Source organism: Heterodontus francisci, chromosome 19, assembly GCF_036365525.1.
Source record: "Heterodontus francisci isolate sHetFra1 chromosome 19, sHetFra1.hap1, whole genome shotgun sequence".
In the NCBI taxonomy this organism is placed as follows: Eukaryota; Metazoa; Chordata; class Chondrichthyes; order Heterodontiformes; family Heterodontidae; genus Heterodontus; species Heterodontus francisci.
Genome location: NC_090389.1, coordinates 65,892,696 through 65,920,514, shown reverse-complemented (window position 1 = coordinate 65,920,514; position 27,819 = coordinate 65,892,696). Strand labels below are relative to the sequence as shown.

General features: G+C 42.4%; 1 protein-coding gene across 3 annotated transcripts in view; it reads left to right on the top strand.

Moving 5' to 3' along the window:
* pparg (peroxisome proliferator-activated receptor gamma) overlaps positions 1 to 27,819 on the top strand; it is a 162,580-nt gene that overhangs the window by 100,672 nt on the left and 34,089 nt on the right. The gene's annotated exons all lie outside the window — the stretch shown is intronic.

Genomic DNA, 27,819 nt, shown 5'->3' with positions numbered 1-27,819 from the left:
AAAGTTAATTTGCCCACAAACTTAGACAGTTTATGACTGACTCCTGGTAAAGCAAGAAATAGTTAATCAGTGAGAAATTAATATTAGCAATGGCTAAACTTCCGACAAAAGTGTAGCTAATTCTGGAAGAAGTAGTTGGAGGTCTTTTATGCCTTAGGTCCAAAATACATATGCCAAAACTTGCACAAGAGACTAGGAAGAATAATTGCACCATATTGCACGCAACTTCCATAGTGCAGACTGCGACACCGACCACTCCCTGATGTGCAGCAAGGTTAGACTCAAACCAAAGAAGCTGCATCACTCCAAGCAGAAGGGCCACCCGTGCACCAACACTAGCAGAATTTCTTATCCACAGCTGTTACATAAGTTTCTAAATTCACTTGAAAAAGCCCTTCAAAACACTCCAACAGGGGATGCAGAGACCAAGTGGGCCCACATCAGAGACGCCATCTGTGACTCAGCAATGACCACCTCTGGCAAATGTCTGAAGCAGAATGCAGACTGGTTTCAATCTCACTTTGAAGAGCTGGAACCTGTCATAGCCGCTAAGCGCATTGCGCTGCTGAACTACAAGAAAACCCCCAGCGAGTTAACATCCGTAGCACTTAAAGCAGCCAGAAGCGCTGCACAAAGAACAGCCAGGCGCTGTGCAAATGACTACTGGCAACACCTATGCAGTCATAGTCAGCTGGTCTCTGACACCGGAAACATCAGAGGAATGTATGATGGCATTAAGAGAGCTTTTGGGCCAACCATTGAGAAGATCGCCCCCCCCCCTCAAATCTAAATCAGGGGACACAGTTACTGACCAACGCAAGCAAATGGACCGTTGGATGGAGCACTACCTAGAACTGTACTCCAGGGAAAATGTTGTCACTGAGACTGCCCTCAATGCAGCCCAGTCTCTGCCAGTCATGGATGAGCTGGACGTACAGCCAACAAAATCGGAACTCAGTGATGCCATTGATTCTCTAGCAGTGGAAAAGCCTCTGGGAAGGACAGCATTACCCCTGAAATAATCAAGAGTGCCAAGCCTACTAAACGTTCAGCACTCTATGAACTGCTTTGCCTGTTCTGGGACGAGGGAGCAGTACCACAGGACATGCACGATGCCAATATCATCACCCTCTATAAGAACAAGGGTGACTGCGGTGACTGCACTAACTACCGTGGAATCTCCCTGCTCAGCATAGTGGGGAAAGTCTTTGCTCGAGTCGCTTTAAACAGGCTCCAGAAGCTGGCTGAGCGTGTCTACCCTGAGGCACAGTGTGGCTTTCGAGCAGAGAGATCCACCATTGACATGCTGTTCTCCCTTCACCAGCTACAGGAGAAATGCCGCGAACAACAGATGCCCCTCTACGTTGCTTTCATTGATCTCACCAAAGCCTTTGACCTCGTCAGCAGACGTGGTCTCTTCAGACTACTAGAAAAGATCACCTCATTCCCTGACAATATGAAAGGCACAATTCAGCATTGCGGCACCTCATCAGACCCCTTTCCTATCCTGAGTGGCGTGAAACAGGGCTGTGTTATCGCACCTACACTGTTTGGGATCTTCTTCTCCCTGCTGCTCTCACATGCGTTCGAGTCTTCAGAAGAAGGAATTTTCCTCCACACAAGATCAGGTGGCAGGTTGTTCAACCTTGCCCGTCTAAGAGCGAAGACCAAAGTACGGAAAGTCCTCATCAGGGAGCATTAACATCTCACACTAAAGAGTGTCTGCAGAGATTCATCGACAGGATTGCAGCTGCCTGCAACAAATTTGGCCTGACCATCAGCCTCAAGAAAATGAACATCATGGGACAGGACGTCAGAAATGCTCCATCCATCAATACCGGCGACCACGCTCTGGAAGTGGTTCAAGAGTTCACCTACCTAGGCTCAACTATCACCAGTAACCTGTCTCTCGATGCAGAAATCAACAAGCGCATGGGAAAGGCTTCCACTGCTATGTCCAGACTGGCCAAGAGAGTGTGGGAAAATGCCGCACTGACACGGAACACAAAAGTCCGAGTGTATCAAGTCTGTGTCCTCAGTATCTTGCTCTACGGCAGCGAGGTCTGGACAACGTATGTCAGCCAAGAGCAACGTCACAATTCATTCCATCTTCGCTGCCTCCGGAGAATCCTTGGCAGGACCGTATCTCCAACACAGAAGTCCTCGAGGCGGTCAACATCCCCAGCATATACACCCTACTGAGCCAGCGGCGCTTGAGATGGCTTGGCCATGTGAGCCGCATGGAAGATAGCAGGATCCCCAATGACGCATTGTACAGCGAGCTCGTCATTGGTGTCAGACCCACCGGCCGTCCATGTCTCCGCTTTAAAGACGTCTGCAAATGCGATATGAAGTCCTGTGACATTGATCACAAGTCGTGAGGGTCAGTTGCCAGTGATCGCCAGAGCTGGCGGGCAGCCATAAATGCGGGGCTAAAGTGTGGCAAGTCGAAGAGACTTAGCAGTTGGCAGGAAAAAAGACAGACGCGCAAGGGGAGAGCCAACTGTGTAACAGCCCCGACAACCAATTTTATCTGCAGCACCTGTGGAAGAGCCTGTCACTCTAGAATTGGCCTTTATAGCCACTCCAGTCACTGCTTCACAAACCATTGACCACCTCCAGGCGCTTACCCATTGTCTCTCGAGACAAGGAGGCCAAAGAAGAAGAAGATGATTAAGTCTATACATAGGGTAGAAGAGTATTCACATTTCTTGTGGGTGTAGATTTATTGTATTGTCAAACCAACTTCAATACCAATTCAAGTTTTTCCAGAGAAATTTTACTTTATTTTTTCAAATGAAGTTAGTGAAAAATAGAGGGTCTTAAAGGTCCACAGAAAAGTCTTGCAGCTCATGAAATGGTTAGCGCTTTATCAGTTTCCATTGAAGTGCATTAATTCATGCAGTGAACTTTACGCAACTAAACCTAGTCTTCGCACTCCCACCACCAATGAGTTCTCAATTATTGAGATAAGTTATTACTTTGATATTTAACTCAGTTCATCAGTTTAAAAATTCAACAATTCCTGTCCAAAGGGGTGAGTTAGAACCCTTTGCAACTTCCAACAACTTCCATTCTACTATTTGAGAAAAGAGGGGGCATTACTAAATTTCCAGACACAGCTAGGAGAAAAAAGGAGACCCATTAAGTGAGGGCTCAGACTAGGAACCACAAAGATCCCTATGCATAGATCCTAGGAGCAGCCCAAAGTTTAAATAACAAGGCATGCTATTTTACTCGACCCCCACAGGTAATCTAGGGGATTCCTGGTTGCTGCAGACTAGAGATACCATCAGAAATAGAAATCTCTCTCACCTATCATTTGTTTTCCCCTGAAATACACTTCAGCTCCCTGATGGCTCAGTGATTTCATCCAGTGAGCCATACAGGTGGGTTTGAATAATGTGATGCAGTAGACGGGGGGCTACAATTTGGCTTCAGAAACTGCTGTTGAAATTGCATGATTGTGTCTGTTTGCAAATGATCAAAGGTGTGTATGTGCATATGCATAGGCTGTTTTATGAAAGACAGACAGACAGTCAGAGAGAGAGAGATGTGAGTGTGTCAGCTGTGGTACAGTTAATAGCACTCATCTCTGAATCTGAAGGTTCTGGGTTCAAGTCCTGCTCTAGGATTTGAGCCCCCTTAAATCAAGGCTGACACTCCAGTGGAGTACTGAGGGGGTGCTGAGATTGTTGAACCAAAACCCCGGGAGCGGGGGGGCGGTGGGGAAGAATTCTATGCTGTTTTCCCCCACAGCGGGTTTGGAGGTGGGGAGAGCATAAAATAGGGTGGGATGGTGGTGGGGGAGGTGGTTCTCGCCTCTTGTTAAAATTTAGTCCGGGCCGGAAAGGCCTGTGAATGGCGTCCCCATCCTGCTGCCAATTGAGGCCCTTAACTGGGCAATTAACCCCCAGTTAAGGGCCTCTTCCCATCGCAAACGCAATTAGCTTTTTGGTGGGCGGCCCTGTCGCCACGCGGGAAGCACAGCACGGAAAAAGCCTGAACAAGGGACCCAGCATTGGGAAGGGGGGAGGGCCCACTGAGAGCCACCGCCTGCCTTTGCTGCCGACCCCCCAAACCCCCACCCCGCAAATACCCTCCCGCCCTGACCTACCTGCGGCCTGGTTCCAGTAATGCTCCTTGGCCTCCGGTACGTGCTTCTCCAGCAGCAGCTACCATCTCCGTGGTGGCGCTACAGCTGCCGGCCTCTGATTAGCTGGCAGTTCTTCAAGGGCGGGACTTCCAGTGACCGGGTGCTTGATCCTATAGAAGGCCCGCTGCTGTCCACTTAAGTGCCTGATTGGCACTAGATTTGGCAGGCCTTCTGGAGAAGAGGCGATGCGGCTATCTCTGCGTGCTTTTACCGGAATTTGAGACCCCCACCTGCCCTCTCAGGTGGGCATAAAAGATCTCATGGCACTATTTAAAAGAAAAACAAGGAAGCTATCCCTGTTGTCCTGGCCAATATTTATCCTTCAATCAACATCACAAAAACAGATTATCTGGTCATTGTCACATTGCTGTTTGTGGGAGCTTGCTGTGTGCAAGTTGCCTGTCACATTTCCTATATTACAACAGTGATTACACTTAAAGTATTTCATTGGCACTTTGGCACATCCTGTGGTTGTAAAAGGCGCTGTATAACTGCAAGTCTTTATTTTAATAGCTTGGTGACACTCACTGCCAAGATTCACACACAAATATAAGTCACATAAATAAGGTAGTGGAAGGCAATTTGGCCCCATAGAAATGTACTCCACCAAGGTGTCAATAAAATAAAAAGGGAACAGGGGAGAAATTTGATAAGACAAACATATTAATGTCAGGTTTTGAAGGTTCCAAGATATGCAGAAATTAAATCAAGGAATCTTATTACTTTTAACTAGTTATGCCACAGACAAGTTAGCAGATTGTCACCAAGCAAAATCAGTGGGTGTAAAATGTATGAGAAGTCAGAAGAGTTTAAATCATGTGACTTTTTAATGTTCCAGTAATTCAAAGGGTTTACTCTGGCACTACGTCTTCGTGGTATAAAGGTATATGGGTTTCAATGTGGTTAATCAGGTTCTGTTAATACACATCAGACAGTTAGCTGTTCCGGGAACTTCATGTTTCTAATGTCTGAAACAGGTAAGAACTTAAATTGATAAATAGCTGCTCATAGGATGTGAAGCTGGTACGATATTGATGTTTTATCAACCACAGTATATGCTAGTGAATCTCTTTGCACAAGAGTATGACTACAGTTGTATTGGATGGCTAACATATATAACATGGAATTGACTTGAAAAGATGTGCAGTTAGTGTAAACAGTTGTTATATTTCACGTGTTTAAAATTAAAAATCTTGACTTTATCTTTTAACAAAATACTTGTCCATGAGAAAGGCAGGTTCTTTATTTGATATGGGAATGTGGCAATGATTATGTTTGTAGATGAACTTGCATCTATATAACGCCTTTCACAACCTCAGGATCTCCCAAAATGATTTACAGCCAATTAAGTTTTTTTTTTAAAGTTTGGTCACTGTTCTTATGTGGGGAAACACCAGAGACAATTTTTGCAGAGCAAGGTTCCATAGACAGGAATGACAGCAATGAGATAATTAACTGGATAAACTGTTTTAGTCATGTCAGTTGAGAGATAAATGTTGACCAGAATTACTGGGAGAACTCCCCTGCTCTGCTTTAAAAAGTGCTAATGGGATCTTTTACGTCCATTTGAGGGGGCAGACAGGACCTTGATTTAGTGCCTCATGCATGTGGATTTGTGTTGGCAGTCTGACTAAATGTAGCATAGATGGTACATCTTAGAACAAGAAGTATGTGAAATTCATGAACTGAAATCCTGTTGAATTATAGAGACAGACCGACACTGTAAGGGAAAGACAGCAAGAGTGAATAAGACTATCTAAGATTTGGACTGGTGATAATCCAACTTGTTGATATTAAATAGTTGAGGGTTGCCAGGAGTGTTAGGTTATGCCATTTAGGGCACGGCTACCCAACCCAGACCCGACGACACGTGTTGGAGTCGGGTCTCTCTTCCAGGTCGGGCTGGACGTGGCCAGAGATCAAGAGAAACAGAAATCAGAGGTGAGAAGAGTGGGGGGGAAATAAACAGCTACAAGTTCCAACATAAAGCACCCTAGTGAAATTAGCCCAACCCCTTACACTCTGAAATCTATCAAGTTGGGGAGAAACTGACAAGCCCGGGGAAGATACCAGTACCTGCAATAAGTACAGTAAGTACAGAAACATCAACTGAGCTCTTGCTTTAATCTATACTTGGCCCAAGGATTTAAAATTATCTGGAAATAGGGAGATTAAACTTCCCAACATGCGTTCTCCGCTGAGATTTTTTTTGTTAATGACATCGGAACTTGATACAGTTCAGAAGCTGGTTTGTTACATTGCATGATTTCCTGAAGTGCATACTTCTTTTCCCATGAGTGCTCAGGGTCGTGACGCCTTTGCCTGTTTGAAATCAATGTTTGTTGTTTTTTTAAACTTTATGATATTTAATTGAACACAGGTACATCAACAACTGGCACCTGCACGCAATCACTGGTCTAAAGCCTGGCTACCCAACCAAACCCGAATACATGTGTCGGGTTCGGGTCAGGTCGGGCATTTAAAAAAAATTAAAGGACTTGGACTTGGGTTGCGTTCGGGTTGGCTGTTGTCGGGTCGGGTTTTAATTTTATACCCGAGCCTGGCTTTAATGCCATTCACCGGACCTTAATTCAATGAAATCCACAACAGGTTTCTAGCTTAAATTGTAGGTAGACCTTCTCATGAAGTATAGGAAAATTTCTCCTTTTTACTGTCAGTTCCACCAAACTAATTTTAACAAGGTGGTGCTAAGCTAAATTCTGCTGTTCTGTATAATAGCTGTTCTTAGTGGAGACAGATTGCATTCTTTGTTTTGTGATGAACACATCAAACATATTAGCCTTTCTACTATCCATTCATGTTTTGTGAATGATATAGTCAGAAAAAGGAAATTGAGACAGGAATACAGAGGGCCGATTTTTACCAGCTCACTGCCGATTTCATTTGATGAATTAGTTTGGTGGAACTGACAGCAAAAAGTAGTAAATTTCCTGTACTTCATGATTTCGGCGGCAAGCATCAAAGATGGCGGCGCGCATGTGCGGGATTTACTCTGCAGAGTCACTGCAAAATTATACACAGGCACTGGTGCCATTTTTAAGGGGCTTCCAGCCCTTCAATGTAATTTGAATTTTTAAAGAAGCCTGATTATAAACAACTGAATTAAATTATCGCGACCCTCTCCCACCCACCCCCTGCCCGTGACCTTAAAGTTTATTACTTGCCATCTCTTCCCCCAAAAAACGTACCTTGAAATCCTGACCTTCCCCCTCCCAAAGTTAATGAACTATGAACTTTACCCCTTCCCACCACCCCCTAGACTAATCATAAAGGTTTGACACCGCTCCCACCCACCCTGAAAACTTACCTCCTCCCTCCTTCCCACCAGTGTTCCACCATACTTCACTGGTCGGAGAATGGACAGCATGGGAGTGCCGGCCACCGACCGTAATACCGGAGCGGGACAGCCCGCGCAACGAGGTAAGTAATTATTCATGCATTTACATTTATTAACATATTGAAATGTTGGTCCCGTTGCCGTGGTGGGGGGAGCCATCACGAGGTCTCGCCGCCGCCGGCAATAGGGGGCCGGGCCTTCCCAGCATCAAGGCCCGTGGCATGCTTCTCCCAGAGGCATTTTGCAGCCACCCCCCGCCACAACCCCTGACGTTGGGGGCCGGTAAAATCCAGCCCAGAGTGTGTGAGCTGGCGCACAAAGCTCAAGAACACAGTTTAAAGAACAGTGGCATGAGGTCCAAAAAGAGGTGCATCTTGTGTCATTCAACTTGGAAGCATTGTGAACTGTGAGGAGGATAATGTAGAACTTCAAAAGGACATAGACAAGTTTGTGGAATGCACAGACAGGTGGTAGATGAAGTTCAATGCAGAGAAATGTGAAGTGATTCATTTTGATAGGAAGAACATGGAGAGATAATATAGCATAAAGGGTACAATTCAAAAGGGGGTGCAGGAGCAGAGGGACCTAGGTGTGTATACGTGCATAAGTTGTTGAAGGTGGCAGGACAGGTTGAGAGAGCGTTTAATAAAGCATACAGAATCCTGGGCTTTATTAATAGGGGCATAGAGTACAAGAGCAAGGAAGTTATGTTGAACTTGTATAAGACACTAGTTCAGCCTCAGCTGGAGTATTGCGTCCAGCTCTGGTCGCTGCACTTTAGGATAGACGTGAGGGCATTGGAGAGAGTACAGAAAAGATCCGTGAGAATGGTTCCAGGGATGAGGAATTTCACTTATGAAAATAGATTGGAGAAGTTAGGACTGTTTTACTCGGAAAAGAGAAGGCTGAGAGGTGATTTGATAGAGGTATTCAAAATCATGAGGGGTCTGGACAGATTAGATAGAGAGAAACTGTTCCCATTCGTGAAAGGATCGAAAACGAGCGGGCACAGATTTAAAGTAGTAAGAGAAGCAAAAGTGACATGAGGAAAAACCTTTTCACGCAGTGAGTGGTTAAGGTCTGGAATGTGCTGCCTGAGAACATGGTGGAGGTAGGTTCAATTGAAGCATTCAAAAGGGAATTAAACAGTTATATGAAAAGGAAGAATGTGCAGGATTACAGGGAGAAGGCAGGGGAATGAAACTGAGGAAAATGCTCTTTCAGAGAGCCAGTGCGGACACGGTGGGCTGAATGGCCTCCTTCTGCACTGTAACGATAATGTGATTCACCACAGTGTGACAAAATTACCAAAAGCCACTGTGCTGCAATGCCCATTATTATAAAAAGAAATATTGATTCAAAGGTTTTAAAAAGTGGAATAATCCTTACTAGAGGTTACTACTAGTAAAAAAAAGAATTTACCACAGTCTCTGGTAGAGTTATTTCTCAGTCTGGTGATCAAGGACAGCTTATTTAAATATTTGACTCTTTTCAATATTCACCATTTTTCCTTTTTCTTTACGAGTTTGCTGTATCAATTTTCCTTCCCTCCTTTTCTCTTCTGAATAGTCAATACCAAACAAACGGCACTGTTCATTACACTTGAACTCGCCCACAGCTTTTGCACTGGTACCTGCTGTGATTAGAAATTCAAGACAGAAAGGAACTCTCTACAGGGGATTTGGGACATGTCTGAACAGGGCAAGTAACTATCTATCTCCTTAACCAATCAAATTGAAGAATCCTTACTGAGCTCTGCAGAGTCTAACCCAGAAAGTGTCAGCATAATTAATTCAGTACCAAAGCTAATAGTGGCGCAGTGGTTAGCACCGCACCCACACAGCTTCAGTGACCCGGGTTCAATTCTGGGTACTGCCTGTGTGGAGTTTGCAAGTTCTCCCTGTGTCTGCGTGGGTTTTCGCCGGGTGCTCCGGTTTCCTCCCACCACCAAAGACTTGCAGTTGATAGGTAAATTGGCCATTATAAATTGCCCCTAGTAGAGGTAGGTGGTAGGGGAATATAGGGACAGGTGGGGATGTTGTAGGAATATGGGATTAGTGTAGGATGAGTATAAATGGGTGGTTGATGGTCGGCACAGACTTGGTGGGCCGAAGGGCCTGTTTCAGTGCTGTATCTCTAAATAAATAAAAAAATAAAATGAATAAATCATGTACAGAAAGCAAAATAAAGAGGAGAAAAGAAAGGTAGTTTTAAAAGAGAGAAAAGTAAAAAAAAAATGTTTATATTTTAAATCTCCACCAATAATTAAAATCTTAGAGAATGAGACTTCACGCTTGTAAAAGTGAATTTTCAGTGCCAGAGTGGTTGTTAAGTAATTAAGACTTACCACACTATTAAAAATTCACTTACACTCGAATGGACAAGCCCTAACTTTTTCTGGTGTGTTTAATGGGTAACTATCACAGAAGTATCCTAACTTGATGCTCTTCCATGTATTTAAGTGCCGGGTCTTTTGGAAAGACATCGATATTGCACTTCTGGAGAAGCAAGCCAACTCAGACAGCAGCTTCCGGATTTCCAAGTTTTAACTGCGCAAGTGAGGCCACCTGAAGTCGCTGTCTGATTTACTCATCAATAACTGAGCACCATTAGCCTCAGTATTATTTTTATCGCAAAATCCAGGCCATTAGCTTGGGTATAGTTTCACATCAAGCAGTGCCCTCCATGTACCTTGCCCAAGCGGCCATTACTCATCTGTGAACCTTGTGAACGAGTATCATCAGGCTGTTTGACTGCAGCTGACATTGCAACCAAGCTTGATCTTGTCCCTACCCAATACGAACAAATGCATACTTCCAGCAGAAGTTACTGAATTGCGGTGAGCAGAATGAACCTAGTCAATTTTTATTATTTCTTCTCCAAAACTACAGGTTCCTTGGCCAATCATACCACTAGTCTGACTGAAGTCAGCTTACTTGGCACAGGTTGAATGCAGTGTTCCTGCTCCAAATTATCCCCTTTTGGAAAGTGTATATACATGGATATCAGGCGATGACAGGGCCTGACCCATGATACTACCTCTCAGTACAACTGTATATCCTGCTGGCATGGCTGCTTAGCCGAGATTTTGGATGATTAGCACCACCAGACTGTGACTCTTCAAGAAAGAGGAGTTGGGGGGACTAGAGCAGAAGAATAATACCTGCTAAATAATATTATTGCATAATTGACATGCATATGATTGGGTTACTTTAATAAGTTACTGTGAAATTTGATATCCAGTTGATGCTTATTTCACATTAGAGCATTTAGATTTAAGATTCTTGGCTGCTTTTCTATTCTTTTGTGATTAAGGTATAATCATGAGGCAAAGTAAGTTTTATATAACACACAAATAGTTTAAAAGCATAATAAAGTGTTATGATTTAAGTTGTCAGTGGTTACTAAGAGACTTAGCAGTTGGCAGGAAAAAAGACAGAAGCGCAAGGGGAGAGCCAACTGTGTAACAGCACCGACAACCAATTTTTTCTGCAGCACCTTTGGAAGAGTCTGTCACTCTAGTATGGGCCCTTACAGTCACTCCAGGCGCTGCTGCACAAACCACTGACCACCTCCAGGCACTTACCTATTGTGTTCTCGAGACAAGGAGGCCAAAGAAGAAGAAGAAGGTTACTATATCAGAATTATTAGGCTTTTGTTGTGATCAGTTGAATATTTAATTAAACCACAATAATGGATGCCTGAATAGAATGTTTTAACCACGCCAGTGATTGTTTTGTCATGAGACAAGCCCTGCTGATAGGATAGTCAGTAATATGCTAAAAGTCTTAACTTATCTTCCAGCTTTGCAGTTTATCATTGTCACCCACCATCCCATAATGTTTTGTTTTACTATTTCAACAGTTTTAGTAGAGAAAAATATGATTTAAATTTGAAAATAACAAGTAGTGGAGCCAGCTATAGAAGCAAAATACACATCAAGAAAACAACTGTCATTTGAAGTGAACATTCTGAATGTACCAATAATTTACAATGCTGGGATAGCTAATCACATGATTAATAAAAATAGGAAGTGCTGGAAACAGATAGAAATCGCCAGCACACATGAAGAGAACAGCAGTGTCAATGTTTGGGTCAAACTCTTTTTCAGACCTTTCTTAGACCTTTCTCATGATTGGTATTGTTTCACCAGTGTTTTAATTCAAATTTTAATGTAGCACTTCTTAAAACTTATTCTGACTGGAATTAACTGGAGGAGGCTCCTTCAGAATTTAGGAAACTGGCAAGAGCTATCCATACTAAAGACCAACCAAACCAAAAGGAGTTTGTAAGTCTGCAGGCTCATTATAAGACCAAGACCTGCAGTAATTTTTTTCCGCAGTGTAGTAGGTCAAAATAAAGTTGATTTCAATGGAAAATTCAGCAGTTTGCACTGCATTGTATGTGCCCTCTTGGTGCAGGGGAAGCTCCCAACCACTGATCAGATTCATTTTGATAAGAGGAAGTGGAATATGCTACCATGACCAGCGTGACCGCTGTCTAGAGATATTTTAAATAAAGGTTTGTATAGTGAGGAAGTTCAGCAAACACTCCAACAGTTAAATAACCTCAGTTAAAATGCAGTTCTATAAATAAATGAATTAACGCCTCTGTTAAAATAGAGCACAAGAGAAATGTGACATAAATATGCCAAGTGTTTGTACAATAAATTGCACAGGCTAATTTTCAAGCTATAGAGAAGACATAACAAGTGACACAAAAGTACAGTTAACAAAGTCACAACGGAGATGAGGATAAATGATGATGGAAATAAACAACCTGAAAATCAATGACAATTTTTATCAGTTTTGTTGCGGTAATATTAAAATTTGGAAGCTATCTAAACTGACTATTCTGTGCAGAAGTAATTTTTATGTTTATCAAAAAACATTCTGTCCAGTCAATTTGATAAATAGATCTGAAAAATGTATTTATCTGTGTGATGATAGAATTAAATTGTTTTTATTATTTTGATGGACTAATTTTTGATGGTTAGTAGTACTAATTGAAAAATTTAGGAAACTTCTTGTGACTAAAATTTTTAAATAAACATTTATATTTTGGAAGCTAGTGTATTTTCTTAAGTCAACTGCATTTCAAAGTTATTCAGTGTATGATTTATTTAAGCTGTTTTGATGTGAAATATATAAATGCAAGTTGTATTTAAATCTATGTCTATCTGAAATACAGTAAAGCAGAAAAAAAGCGAAAAGTATGTCCTTATATAGAAGTCTCCATTAAGCTTTGTCTTTAATTTTCAGCAGTTCTGCCAGTCATGGCATGTTGGTAGCACATCAGTTCCTTAATTTTCCAATAGCCCCATGTCATGTTTAAAGAACAGTTTTAATACAATATTCTATAGCCCTATATTTGTCACTCAGATTAACAGTTATAATGAGATAATGAATCGGATAGTGCATTTACATAGAGGTTTTCTCAATTGATCATGGATATTTTTGCAAAGGAAACCATAAAATACTTTTCTGGATAACTCTCTTTTTTTTGAAACATGTTTGATACATCCATAATATTTTCTTAAGACTACCTGTATTACCAGGCCAAAACTTCCCACAGTTTATACATCACACCCATATGCTTGAGGCATTTGATTTTGAGATTTGCAAGGGCTTGCAAGAATATTAAAGTGTGCAGAGGAGATGAGTTTACCTCCTGTGAATGCTGGAAATAAACCAGAGTTAATGCTACTTTTTAAAAATCTATAAACAGTCTGCAGTGTACCAGTTGTGATGTTTTTCACAAATATTATTGCAACCAGAGTTTTAGGGTGTAGAATTCTTCCGATCTGTAAACCCTTACTGCATTCATTAAAACATGTTTTTGGAAGGTTTTCTGTCACTCTGAACTTCCTATTTGTTTGAAATATACAGAGGTGGCATTAGGATCATGCATTTCTGAGTGAATCCTGTTTGTTTAAAATTCTCGACTTTATGGGCCCCAAATCACACCTTTACAGGGGGACCTTGCAAGGCAAACACCACTCCTGGAAATATGTAGAATTGTCAACAGAAAGTGCAGTGTTCAGGTCAAGTTAGAAGTTGGGGAATAATTGGACCCAGGTGGGTAAGGGGAAGGGGTTTGGGGTAGAGAGGGAGAGGGAATGTTGGAAGACAACAGAGAGAGCATGGAGATTCTAACTGGGAAGCAAAGACAGGGAAACAATCGCAGCAGGACATCAAATTCTCTCCGTGGGATGTTTTGCTAAGTACAGGGATGGAGTGGCTCCCATTCATTTACTAGGTAGGGGGAGGTGCTCTTCCACAAGGGCAGATTTGCTGCTCAGCTGGGGAAAGGGTCAAAGGCAGCTGTAGACTTTGGATAGATGGTGATTTAAAGCTGCTATTGATCAAGCAAAATGGAGGTTGAAGCTAGCATCAGTTAGGGGGAATGTGATTTGAGACAGAGACATGGAAGGATATTTCAGAGGTATGGCGAGAGTGTAGGAAAAATGCAAGGAAAAGTTGGGAAGCATCTTGGAGGCAGAACTGGTTGGAATGTAAACTTCAGAATGATTGAGAAAGTGAGAAAGGGAATGATGGAAATACGAGTAAACAGATTATATTCCATTGAGTACACAGACTTTTTACAATTTTCATCTGTGAGTTGATGATTTTCACAACTATATTCGGCAAAATATCATTGTAAAAGGTTAATATGCCATGACAAAGATTACTTTAAGGAACTTTTATGTGTTCTGAAAGTTGGACCCCAGTAGTCACCATGGACTGGAATTTGCAGTTGGAACAACAGAGAAACTGTCAGCACTCACCGTTATTACTACAACTGACAACTGCCCATGTGGAGTTAAATGCGGAAATGTGGAAGTTGCCATCAGTGATCCCTGTAGCTCCACTGGATGCTGTTGTAGTCTTTGCAGATGCAATCAACACAGAACCAGTGAACTGATATTAAACTTCAACTTTCTATGCACTATTCACACTGTAATAACTATTGAAAATTTTAGCCTTGTTGAATGATGTGTAGTTGAGTTTTTAACTGAGTACTAAGTCACAGTTACTGCTGAGCAATCTCTCTGGCCTTGAAAAACTAATATTACAAGCGTGGAGTCTCATTTCCTCAGAAGAACATATAAAAATTCCATGATTTTAAAATTAATTTTTATTTTACTTTAAAGTTTGCTTGATATTTTAGTTTCTACATTAATCCCACGTGTATGTCCTAGTTTTTATTCTGCTTTTTGTAAACTGATTAAAATGTGAATTATAATTTGTGCTTTTTGCTTCCTGCTTTGCTATATGTGAGAATTCTTCAATTTGACCAGCCTGCCTGCCTGATGGCTTCACTGTTATTGGACACCACAAATCCCCTATTGATGGCAACAGATTTAAATCACATTGGAAAAGGGGAAATAGATGCTCTAAAATCCCATAAATCCTTTTGGGCAGCTTTTTCTCGAGGTAAACTGCGAGTGCCGTCCCCTCACTGCCCACTATAAAATCCAGACTCATGCATGTTTGTCTTGCTTTAATAGCGATAGAGATATTTGGGAAGGTGTAGTTGTCTGGACGGATTACACTTGCTTGTCCTTTACTATTTCCCTTTAATTGCCAAATATAGATTTAGTTCTCATTATTTAGGCACACAACTTTAATTTTCTGAATGTGATTGCGGTCATGTGGAACAAATATATATGTATATTATATATATATATATATCATATATATATCATATATATCATATATATATAATATATATATAAAATTGAATAGTATCAATAGGATCATGCATTGTGAATAAAGGAGAGAAAAACTCTGAGAGGGAGAGGAAACACAATGTGGGACACTGAAAGAGAGAAGGGAATGTTGACAGGAGGCACCAAGAGAAAGGGAACAGAGGAGACAAAACACGGAGGGGGAAAAAAAGAGGAGAGGTGGCAGAGCAGGAACTGAGAAAAATTTAAATGTCCAAGAGGAGATGGTGCAGGAGGGAGGGCTTTAGTTTTCTGGGGCATTGGGACCGGTTCTGGGGGAGGTGGAACCTGTACAAGCCAGGTGGTTTGCTAATCAATAGGGCTGGGACCAACATCCTTGCCAGAAGGTTTGCTAGTACTGTTGGGCAGGGTTTAAACTAGTTTGGCAGAGGGATGGGAACCTGAAGGTAGACTCAGATGGGGCAAAATCAGAAATGGAAATAGAAGGCAGAAAATTATTGAGCGAGTCTGGAAGGCAGAGGAAACAAAGGACAAAATAAATAAGAGTTTGGCAGTGCTCAAGGGTAGATAGTTCAATGCAAGGTGTATAGAAAATAAAGCAGATGAGTTGAGGGCACAGAAAGAAACGTGGCAGTATATTATCATAGCTTACACAGAAACATGGCTTAAAGAGGGACTGGAATGGCAGCTCAACGTTCCTGGTTACAGTGTTTTCAGACAAGATAGAGAGGGAGATAAAAAGGGTGGGGGTGGCAGTTTTGGTTACAGCTGTGAGGAGGGATGAAATGTTGGAGGGATCGTCAATTGAGGCTATATGGATTGAGCTTAGGCAGAAAAAAGGGGCAGTCACACTACTGGGAGTGGACTATGGACCTCTGAACAGTCAGAGGGAGATAGAAGAGCAAATATGTAGGGAAATCTCTGAGGAGTGAAAAACAATATGGCAGTAATAGTCAGGGATTTTAGCTATCCCAGTATTAACTGGGACAGTTTTAGTGTGAAAGGAATGGAGGGAACAGAATTCTTAAGGTGCATTCACAGAACTTTTGTGGCCAGTAATTAGCAAGTCCAACAAGAGAGGGTGCAGTTCCGGACTTGATTTTAGGTAATGAAGCTGGGCAGGTGGAAGGAGTGGCAGCAGGAGAGCATTTTGGTGACAGTGATCATAATTCAGTTTTAACATAATTATGGAAAAGGACAGAGGTACAAAGGAGTTCTAAATTGTAGTAAGACCAATTTTACTAAGCTGAGAAGTGATTTAGCAAAAGTGGACTGGAGACAGCTACTTGAAGGTAAATCAGTGTCCGAGCAGTGGGAGGCATTCAAAAGGGAGATTTAGGGGGTTCGGAGTAAGCATGTTCCCACAAAGAGAAAGGGTGGGACTGCCAAATGTAGAGCCCCCTGGCTGTCAAGGAGCTTGCGGGGTATGATGAGGCAGACGGGGAAAGCTTATGTCAGACACCAAGAACTCAATACTACAGAAAGCCAAGAGGAATATAGAAAGTGTAGGGGTGAAATCAAAAAGGAAATTAGGAAAGCAAAGAGAGGGCATGAAATTCTATTAGCAAGTAAAATCAAGGAGAACCAATAGATGTTTTATCAATATATTAAGAGTAAGAGGATAACTAAGGAAAGAGTAGGGCCCATAAAAGACCAAAAAGGTAACCTAATGTGTGGAGGCGGGCGATATGGGTATGTCCAGAGAAGGGGATGGCATAGTGGTATTGTCACTGGACTAGTAACCTGGAGACCCAGGGTATTGCTCGGGGGATATGGGTTCAAATCCCACCACAGCAGAAGGTAGAATTTGAATTCAATTAATAAATCTGGAATTAAAAAGCTAGTCTAATGATGGCCATGTCGATTGTAGTAAAAACCCACCTGATCCATTAATGTCCTTCAGGGAAGGAAATCTGCTGTCCTTACCTGGTCTGGCCTACATGTGACTCCAGACCCACAGACTGTGGTTGACTCTTACATGCCCTCTGAAATGGCCTAGCAAGCCACTCAGTTGTATCTAACTGCTCTGAAATCAATGAAAAGGAATGAAACTGGACGGACCACCCGGCATCGGCCTAGGCACCGGAAACGACAACGGCAAACCCAGCCCTGTCGACCCTGCAAAATCCTCCTTACTAACATCTGGGGGCTTGTGTCAAAGTTGGGAGAGCTGCCCCACAGACTAGTCAAGCAACAGCCTGACATAGTCATACTCACGGAATCATACCTGACAGACAATGTCCCAGACTCTGCCATCACCATCCCTGGGTATGTCTTGTCCCACCGGCAGGACAAACCCAGCAGAGGTGGCGGCACAGTGGTATACAGTAGGGAGGGAGTTGCCCTGGCAGTCCTCAACATCGACTCTGAACCCCATGAAGTCTCATGGCATCAGGTCAAACATGGACAAGGAAACCTCCTGCTGATTACCAACTATCGCCCTCCCTCAGCTGATGAGTCAGTACTCCTCCATGCTGAACAGCATTTGGAGGAAGCACTGAGGGTGGCAAGGGCACAGAATGTACTCTGGGTGGGGGACTTCAATGTCCATCACCAAGAGTGGCTTGGTAGCACCACGACTGACCGAGCTGGCCGAGTCCTAAAGGACATATCTGCTAGACTGGGTACGCGGCAGGTAGCGAGGCAAGCAACAAGAGGGGAAAACATACTTGACCTCGTCCTCACCAATCTGCCTGCCACATATGCATCTGTCCATGACAGTATTGGTAGGAGTGACCACCGCATAGTCGTTATGGAGACGAAGTCCCGCCTTCATATTGAGGATACCCTCCTTTGTGTTGTGTGGCACGACCACCATGCTAAATGGGATAGATTTCGAACAGATCTGGCAATACAAAACTGGGTATCCATGAGACGCTGTGGGCCATCAGCAGCAGCAGAATTGTACTCAACCACAAACTGTAACCTCGTGGCCCGGCATATCCCCCACTTTACCATTACTATTAAGCCAGGAGACCAACCCTGGTTCAATGAAGAGTGCAGGAGAGCATGCCAGGAGCAGCACCAGGCATACCTCAAAATGAGGTGTCAACCTGGTGAAGCTACAACACAAGACTATCTGCATGCCAAACTGCGTAAACAGCATGCTATAGACAGAGCTAAGCGATCCCATAACCAACGGATCAGATCTAAGCTCTGCAGTCCAGCCACATCCAATCGTGAATGATGGTGGACAATTAAACAACTAACTGGAGGAGGTGGCTCCACAAATATCCCCATCCTCAATGATGGGGGAGCCCAGCACATCAGTGCGAAAGATAAGGCTGAAGCATTTGCAACAATCTTCAGCCAGATGTGCCGAGTTGATAATTCATCTCTGCCTCCTCCTGCAGTCTCCAACATCACAGATGCCAGACTTCAGCCAATTCAATTCACTCCGCGTGATATCAAGAAACGACTGAAGGCATTGTATACTGCAAAGGCTATGGGCCCTGACAATATTCCGGCAATAGTACTGAAGACCTGTGCTCCAGAACTTGCCATGCCCCTAGCCAAGCTGTTCCAGTACAGCTACAACACTGGCATCTACCCTGCAATGTGGAAAATTGCCCAGGTATGTCCTGTACACAAGAAGCAGGACAAGTCCAACCCGGCCAATTACCGCCCCATCAGCCTACTCTCAATCATCAGTAAAGTGATGGAAGGTGTCATCAACAGTACCATCAAGCGGTACTTGCTTAGCAATAACCTGCTCAGTGACGCTCAGTTTGGGTTCCACCAGGGCCACTCAGCTCCTGACCTCATTACAGCCTTGGTTCAAACATGGACAAAAGAGCTAAACTCGAGAGGTGAGGTGAGAGTGACTGCCCAAACATGAAGGCATCATTTGACAGAGTATGGCATCAAGGAGCCCTAGCAAAACTCAGGTCAATGGGAATCGGGGGAAACCCTCCGCTGGTTGGAGTCATACCTAGCGCAAAGGAAGATGGTTGTGGTTGTTGGAGGTTAATCATCTGAGCTTCAGGACATCACTGCAGGAGTTTCTCAGGTTAGTGTCCTAGGCCCAACCATCTTCAGCTGCTTCATCAATGACCTTCCTTCAATCATAAGGTCAGAAGTGGGGATGTTCACTGATGATTGCACAATGTTCAACACCATTCGCGACTCCTCAAATACTGAAGCAGTCCGTGTAGAAATGCAGCAAGACCTGGACAATATCCAGGCTTGGGCTAATAAGTGGCAAGTAACATTCGCGCCACACAAGTGCCAGACAATGACCATCTCCAACAAGAGAGAATCTAACCATCTCCCCTTGACATTCAATGGCATTACCATTGCTGAATCCCCCACTATCAACTTCCTAGGGGCGACCATTGACCAGAAACTGAACTGGAGTAGCCATATAAATACCATGGCTACAAGAGCAGGTCAGAGGCTAGGAATCCTGCGGTGAGTAACTCATCTCCTGACTCCCCAAAGCCTGTCCACCATTTACAAGGCACAAGTCAGGAGTGTGATGGAATACTGTCCACTTGCCTGGATGGGTGCAGCTCCAACAACACTCAAGAAGCTCGACACCATCCAGGACAAAGCAGCCCGCTTGATTGGCACCCCATCTACAAACATTCATTCCCTCCACCATCGACGCACAGCGGCAGCAGTGTGTACCATCTTCAAGATGCACTGCAGCAATGCACCAAGGCTCCTTCGACAGCACCTTCCAAACCCGCGACCTCTACCAACTAGAAGAACAAGGGCAGCAAATGCATGGGAACACCACCACCTGCAAGATCCCCTCCAAGTCACACACCATCCTGACTTGGAACTATATCGCCGTTCCTTCACTGTCGCTGGGTCAAAATCCTGGAACTCCCTTCCTAACAGCACTGTGGGTGTACCTAACCCACATGGACTGCAATAGTTCAAGAAGGCAGCTCACCACCACCTTCTCAAGGGCAATTAGGGATGGGCAATAAATGCTGGCCTGGCCAGCGACGCCCACATCCCATGAATGAATAAAAAAAAAAATTCTTAATGAGTACTTTGCATCTGTCTTCACAAAAAGGGACGCTGCAGACAATGTACTTAAGGAGGAGGAATGTGAAGTATTGGATGTGATAAACATAGGGAGACAGGAAGTATTAAGGGAATTAGCATCCTTGAAAGTGGATAGTAGGAATATACTTATACTACTAGGAAAAGGTGGAGGGGTAGTCCTGTTAATCAAGGATGGCATTGGTGCAATAGTTAGAGATGATCTTGGTTCAGGAGATCAGGATATGCAATCAGTTTGGGTGGAGATGAGGAATAGTAGGGGAAAGAAGTCACTAATGGGAGTGGTCTACAGGCCCCCTAGCAGTAACCACGATGTGGGACGAAGTATTCAACAAGAAATATTGGGTGCTTCTGATAAAGGGGCGGCAATAATCATGGGTGATTTTAATCTACATATAAACTAGGAAAATCAGATTGGCAATAGTAGCCTGGATGAGGAGTTCATCGAATGCTTTCGAGATAGTTTCTTAGAGCAGCATGTTCTGGAACCAACCAGAGAGCAGGTTATATTAGACTTGGTATTGTGTAATGTGACAGGATTAATTAATCACCTCAGAGTAAAGGCACCTCTCGGTAGCAGCGACCACAATATGATTGAATTTTACAACCAGTTTGAAAGAGAGAGGAGTGGGTCTAAGACTAGTATTTTAAACTTAAATAAGAGGAACTATGTGGGCTTGAAAGCTGAGCTAGCTGAAGTGAACTGGGTTACTAGGCTAGGAGATAAATCAATACAGAAGCAGTGGCAGACATTTAAGGGGATATTTCAGAATATTCAGAATAAGCATATTTCTACTATAAAGAAAAATTCTAAGGGGAGGACTCACCATCCGCGGTTAAATAACGAAGTTAAGGAAAGCATCAAACTTAAGGAAAAAGCATATAATTGTGCAAAGATGAGCGGCAGGTCAGATGATTGGTCAGAATATCATGAATGACAGAGAATGACTAAAAGGTTAATCAGGAAAAAGAAATTAGAATATGAGAGGAAGCTAGCTAGAAATGCAAAAATGGATAGCAAGAGTTTCTACAGGTATTTAAAAAGGAAAAGAGTAAGTAAAGTGAATGTTGGTTCTCTAAAGAATGAGAATGGGGAGTTCATAGTAGATGAGAAGGAATTGGCGGATGAAATGAACAAATATTTTGCTTCTGGCTTCACTATAGAGGATACAAAAAACATTCCAGTAATAGCTGTAAATCAGGAGTTGGAAGGAAGAGAGGTACTTGCTGAAATTACAATCACCAAGGAAGCGGTACTGAGCAAACTGATGGAACTGCGGGCTGACAAGTCCCCGGGTCCTGATGGGCTTTATCCTAGGGTCTTAAAAGAGGTGGCTAATGAAGTAGTAGATGCGTTGGTGTTCATTTTTCAAAATTCGTTAGATTCTGGAAAGGTTCCATCAGACTGGAAAGTAGCAAAGATAACCCCTCATTTCAAGAAGTGGGGGAGGCAGAAAACAGGTAACTATAGGCCAGTTAGCTTGACGTCTGTGGTAGGGAAAGTGTTAGAATCGATCATTAAGGAGGCTATAGCTGGGCACTTAGAAAAACACAAGGTAATCGGGAATAGTCAGCATGGTTTTGTGAATAGAAAATCATGTTTAATCAATTTATTGGAGTTCTTTGAAGGGGTAACATGCTGTGGATAAAGTGGAGCCCGTTGCTGCATAAATGGGTCCTTTTCTGATTGGCAGGATGTGACGAGTTGAGTCCCGCAGGGGTTTGTGCTGGGGTCTCAACTTTTTACAATTTATATCAATGACTTAGATGAGTGGAGTGATGGCATGGTAGCTAAATTTGCAAATGACACAAAGATAGGTAGGAAAGTATGTTGTGAAGAGGACATAAGGAGTTTGCAGACCTATATAGATAGGTTGAGTGAGTGGGCAAAAATCTGGCAGATGGAGTATAATGTAGGAAAATGTGAAGTTGTTCACTTTGCCAGGCAGAATAAAAAAGCAGAGTATTTCTTAAATGGGGGACGACTGCAGGATTCCGAGGTGCAGAGGGATCTGGATGTTCTAATGCATGAGTCACAAAAAGTTAGCGTACAGGAAGTAATAAAGAAGGCTAATGGAATGCTAACCTTTATTATGAGAGGAATTGAAAATAAAAGTAAGGATGTTATGCTTCAGTTACACAGGGTATTGGTGAGACCACATCTTAAATACTGTGATAAAAGCAAAATATTGCAGATGCTGGAAATCTGAAATAAAAACAAGAAATGTTGGAAATACTCAGCAGGCCTGGCAGCATCTGTGGAAAGAGAAGCAGAGTTAACGTTTCGGGTCAGTGACCCTTCTTCGGAACTTCGGAGTTCTGAAAAAGGGTCACTGACCCGAAACGTTAACTCTGCTTCTCTCTCCACAGATGCTGCCAGGCCTGCTGAGTATTTCCAGCATTTCTTATTTTTATTATCTTAAATACTGTGTGCAGTTTTGGTCTCCTTATTTAAGGAAGGATATGAATGCATTGGAGGTGGTTCAGAGGAGGTTTACTAGATTGATACCTGGAATGAGCGAGTTGTCTTATGAGGAAAGGTTGGACAGACTGGATTTGTTTTCACTGGAGTTCAGAAGACTTGACTAAAGAATATAAGATCCTTAACGGTCTTGACAAGGTGGCTGTGGAAAGCATGTTTCATCTTGTGGGTGAGTCCAGAACAAGGGGGCACTGTTTTAAAATTAGGGGTCGTCCTTTTAGGACAGAGATGAGAATTTTTTTCTCTTGGGGTTGTGCAACTTTGGAACTCTTTGCCTCAGAAGGTGGTGGAGGCAGTGACATTGAATATTTTTAAGGCAGAGGTAGATAGATTCTTGTTAGGCAAGGGAATCAAAGATTATCGGGGGTAGATGGGAATGTGGAATTCGAGACGGAAACAGATCAGCCATGATCGTATTGAATGGCGGAGCAGGCTCGACAGGCCGAATGTCCTACTTCCGTTCCTTTTTCGTATGGTCGTATAAATCACCAGGGCTGGATGAAATGTAACCCAGGCTGTTGAAAAAAGCCAGGGAAGAAATAACGTAAGGTCTGACCAACATTTTCCAATCCTCACTGGATACAGGTGTGTTGCCAGCAGATTGAAAGTTTGCTCACATTCTACCTTTGTTTAAAAAGGGAGCAAGAGATAGACCGAATAATTACAGGCCAGTCAGTCGAACCTCGGTAGTGGGCAAATTATTGGAATCAATTCTGAGAGACAGGATAAGCTGTCACTTAGAAAGGCACGGATTAATGAAGAATAGTCAGCATGGATTTGTTAAGGGAAGGTCGTGTCTGACTAACTTGAATGAATTTTTTGAGGAAGAACCAGGAGGATTCATGAGGGTAGTGCAGTTGATGTGGTCTACATGGATTTTAGCAAGGCTTTTGACAAGGTCCCACATGGCAGGCTGGTTTAAAAAAAAAGCCCATGGGATCCAGAGGAATATAGCAAGCTGGATACAAAATTGGTTTGGTGGCAGGAAACAAAGGGAAATTGTTGACAGGTGTTTTTGCGACTGGAAGGCTGTTTCCATTGGTCACCTGCTTTTTGTGGTATATATTAACAATTAGGATGTAATTGTAGGGGGAATGATCAAGAAGTTTGCAGATGACACAAAAATCAGCCGCGTGGTTGATAACGAAGAGGATAGCTGTAGATGGCATGAAGATATCAATGGACTGTCAGGTGGGCAGAAAAGTGACAAATGGAATTTAACCCATAGATGTGTGAGGTGATGCATTTGGGGAGGTCAAACAAGGCAAAGGAATACACGATTAATGGGAGGATACTGAGGTGTGGAGGAAGTGAGGGATCTTGGGAGTGTATGTTCACAGATCCCTGAAAGTAGCAGGACAGATTGATAAGGTGGTTAAGAAGACATGGAATCCTTTCTTTTTTTAGCCGAGGTATAGAATATAAGAGTAGGGAAGTTATGCTGGAACTGTATAAAACACTAGTTAGGCCACAACTTGAGAAATTGTGCAGTTCTGGTCACCTCATTACAGAAAGGATGTAATTGCACGAGAGAGGGTACAGAGGAGATTTATGAGGACATTGTCAGGACTGGAAAATTGCAGCAATGAGGAAAGATTGGGTAGGCTGGGGTTGTTCTCCTTGGAACTGAGGAGGCTGAGGGGAAATTTGATTGAGATGTACAAAATTGTGAGGGGCCTGGATAGGGGAAGGGCCTATTTACCTTGGCAGAGAGGTCAGTGACTAGGGGCCATAGATTTAAAGTGATCGGTAGAAGGATTAGAGGGGAGATGAGGAAAAATATTTTTCACCCAGAAGGTCTTAGGGATCTGGAACTCACTTCCTGAAATGGTGGTAGAGGCAGAAACCCTCATCTCATTTAAAAGGTACCTGGAGGTGAACTTGATGTGCCGTAACCTGCAGAGCTACGGACCAAATGCTGGAAAGTGGGATTAGGCTGGGTGACTCTTTGTTATTATGGCCGGCCAGCGCAGACATGATGGGCCAAGGGGCCTCTTTCTGTGCTGTAAACCTTCTATGATTCTATGAAATGTGGAAACCCTGGTATGAGCAACGAAGAATGATTAGGAAAATAGCAATGAGCTGTATTGAATGGTTGTGGCTACAGTACTCTGAATCTGTTACTTTTCTATGTATTTATTCTCTGTAACAGCAGATATAAAGATTTTTCCCATCCCCAAGTCTAAAAAATGTACTGGAGATCTGAAAGGATTGATTATTTTACCATAATTTGGTTATGGTAAAGGGTAGAGAACTATTCTGAATGGTAGGGAGCTACGGTAAAATCCATGGTACGTTAAGTTGCATGAAAACTTGGAATCTCTAATAGCCATCAGTCAGAACTGCTGCTTCAAAGCTGAGAGGTGCAAAAACAGACACAGGAAATAGTAACCAGATTTTATCACCGAATAAATAAAAATACATCTGTGATTAGCTAGCTTTCAACGCACCATGGCTCATGTTGTACAAAATGAGAATACCTGGTGTATTGGCCCCGATGCTACATGGACATCCTGTTTGCTACAGGCTTAATAAATGTATTTGCTTTTTACCCAATAATTAGTTTCCAAACTATAATAATTAATGTAATGTGATGGTATTTGAAAACATATTTGATATTTTCGGTTTAAATTTGAGGTAAGAATTAAAAACCCACAAACCACACACCTTGTAACAAGTTGTGGCTGCGTTCTACTTAACATACCTTTCCACTTGAAGGTTGTACAACTATATATAATAAATTTCCTTGTGGAACCTCTGACAACATTGTAGAAGCAGCATCACTGCAAGGACTGAGAAGTTCAAGAAGATGATCCACCAGGGCAACTAGGGATGGGCAGGGAATATAGCCTTGCCCAGTACTGACCACTTCCCAAAAACAAAACAAAAATCAGCCATCTGAGCCTGGAGAGGAAATTATGCAAGTTTATTGATTTGATAACTTGGACTTGATTTCCAGAAAATAGTATTTTATATAAATTTTTATTACCTACCATAAGTTTTGGGGGGGGTTAAATCCAATCAGTAGTTTAATATATTGTCACAGGATAAATTTGCTGACCAAATTTGAAAGTTAATCTACATTGGAGAACTGAAATGCCTAATTCCTTGCAAAAACATTTTTTTAATTTAAGCAAATACATTTGAGATGTTTAACTTATTGTTTTATTTGCTTCTTTCTTTTTTTAAGTGACATGCTGTAAGTACGACAAGCAAACAACTTGCAACTGTATTTTTTAAATTTTAACTAGTCATGGGCCAAGTGGCCTCTTTCTGTTCCTTAAACTTTCTATGGTTCTATGTTTCTGCTACTTGATGTAATGTAAAAATGGCAGCAGTCTGAAACCTACAATGTCTTGTAGCGAATTTTCAGTGCCCTATGGTTATGCTGATGTGATGTGGCGAAACAAAGGAAGTATTTGTTCTGAGTTTGGCTCCATTGATGCTGGAAATCTGTAAATGAATAACATAGCTGTTGCAAATATAATGGCTAAATGCTTTAATTTAATAAAGTTAGCATTTTTACTTTTTATAGTTGCATAATCAGTACACATGCTTTGAATCCTATTCACATTATACTCTCTTGTTCTGAGCGACCTTAATTTATAAAGCATATATTGTGCAATGCATATAGCTGATTGCATCAACTAGGAAATCATTACTTGCAGGAGATTTCAAGATAACTTCTTAACAGCTGAATTGTATCGTTCTTCTGAAGTAATTGATACAGCAGAAATATGTTTTTGCATTTAAAACATGAATTGGAAAAATGTAGCCATTGAATCTTCACACCATGGAGATATGTTATCAATCTTAAATATGTTCATGCTTTTACTTTCACATAAGTTCCTTTTGAAATAAGTACTAATAACTTTAAAGTAGATTTACATAGACGTACAGAATCCACAAATAATTTCTAATCCATAGATAAGACGTATAAAAAGCAATCTGATGTTTCTGTTTTGACACAATAACAAAACTATATTACACTGAGAATTATTGTTTTTTAAAAAGTTAATTAAAAGTTAGAATTAAAGACTTCAGACTGTTGGGCAAGTTTTAGTAGTTATAACCAGCCTTGGCAGTGCTCATTTGCCTTGTTAAACAAAGTATAGAAGCTTAGATCTGAAAGATTAAAGAAGGGCAATAACGCACATGCTTCATGAGCAATTTCATGACAGTTCCTGTGCTGATCTTATCAATTCTGGTTTGCACCGATTTCTTTCTACAGCGAAATATGCACCAGGCAATCACAAATGCATAGAGGTCGAAATTAGGCTGAGCCTGCTTTCAGGTTCAGACTTTTTGCTGCTGAGGCAGCAAGCACCAGAAGCTAGAGCCCAAGGATTAATACAGATTGGCCCTCGGGCCTCATCTGAATAATTGAGGTAGGCTAAAGGTACTGGTCGTACCTCCACAGACTGCTCACCCAAAGGAGAAGATCGATTTTGACTATTGTCTCGTTGGCAGTGGCCCTTAGGTAAGTTCCAGGAGTGGGGGTGGAATTGAAGCGGAAAACGGCAGGGGGTGATAGGTAGGGATGATCACCAGGACTCTGGAGTTGGCGTGAGCACTCCTGCTACTCCACAGAAAGTTTTTTTTCAGAAGAACAATTAAAACCTATCTGTAATTGGTCACAAGGACCACAGAAGAATCCCAACAAGAGCAAATACCGGATCCGCTCATCAGAAACAAATTTTATACAGGGGTCCTTTAACAAGCAGTAGGCCCTAAATTAACAAAATAATGGGGCCTGATGCCTGTTTTAGGCAACTGCCCCTTCTGAAGTTGGCGTAGGATGGATCGGGTGCCGGAACTGGGCAGTATGCTTTTTCCCAACATATTAAGGACTGCTACCATTCTGTTTCCAACCAGAGGCACTGATGAAAATCTATCCGTATATTTTTAAAGTAGGGTCATTATTTTTCTGGGAAGGCTTGGAAGAGTTATGCTACCATGAGCTTAATATGCAAGAGGTATGAAAGCAATTTCCAACACGAACTGGATCTCTTTCAATACAGTGACATGAAAGATTAGTGAATAATTTTTCAGGAGTAATGTTCCCTTTTTAATAGTATAATGTTGTACATTATATGAACTGTTTGTCATGATATCTG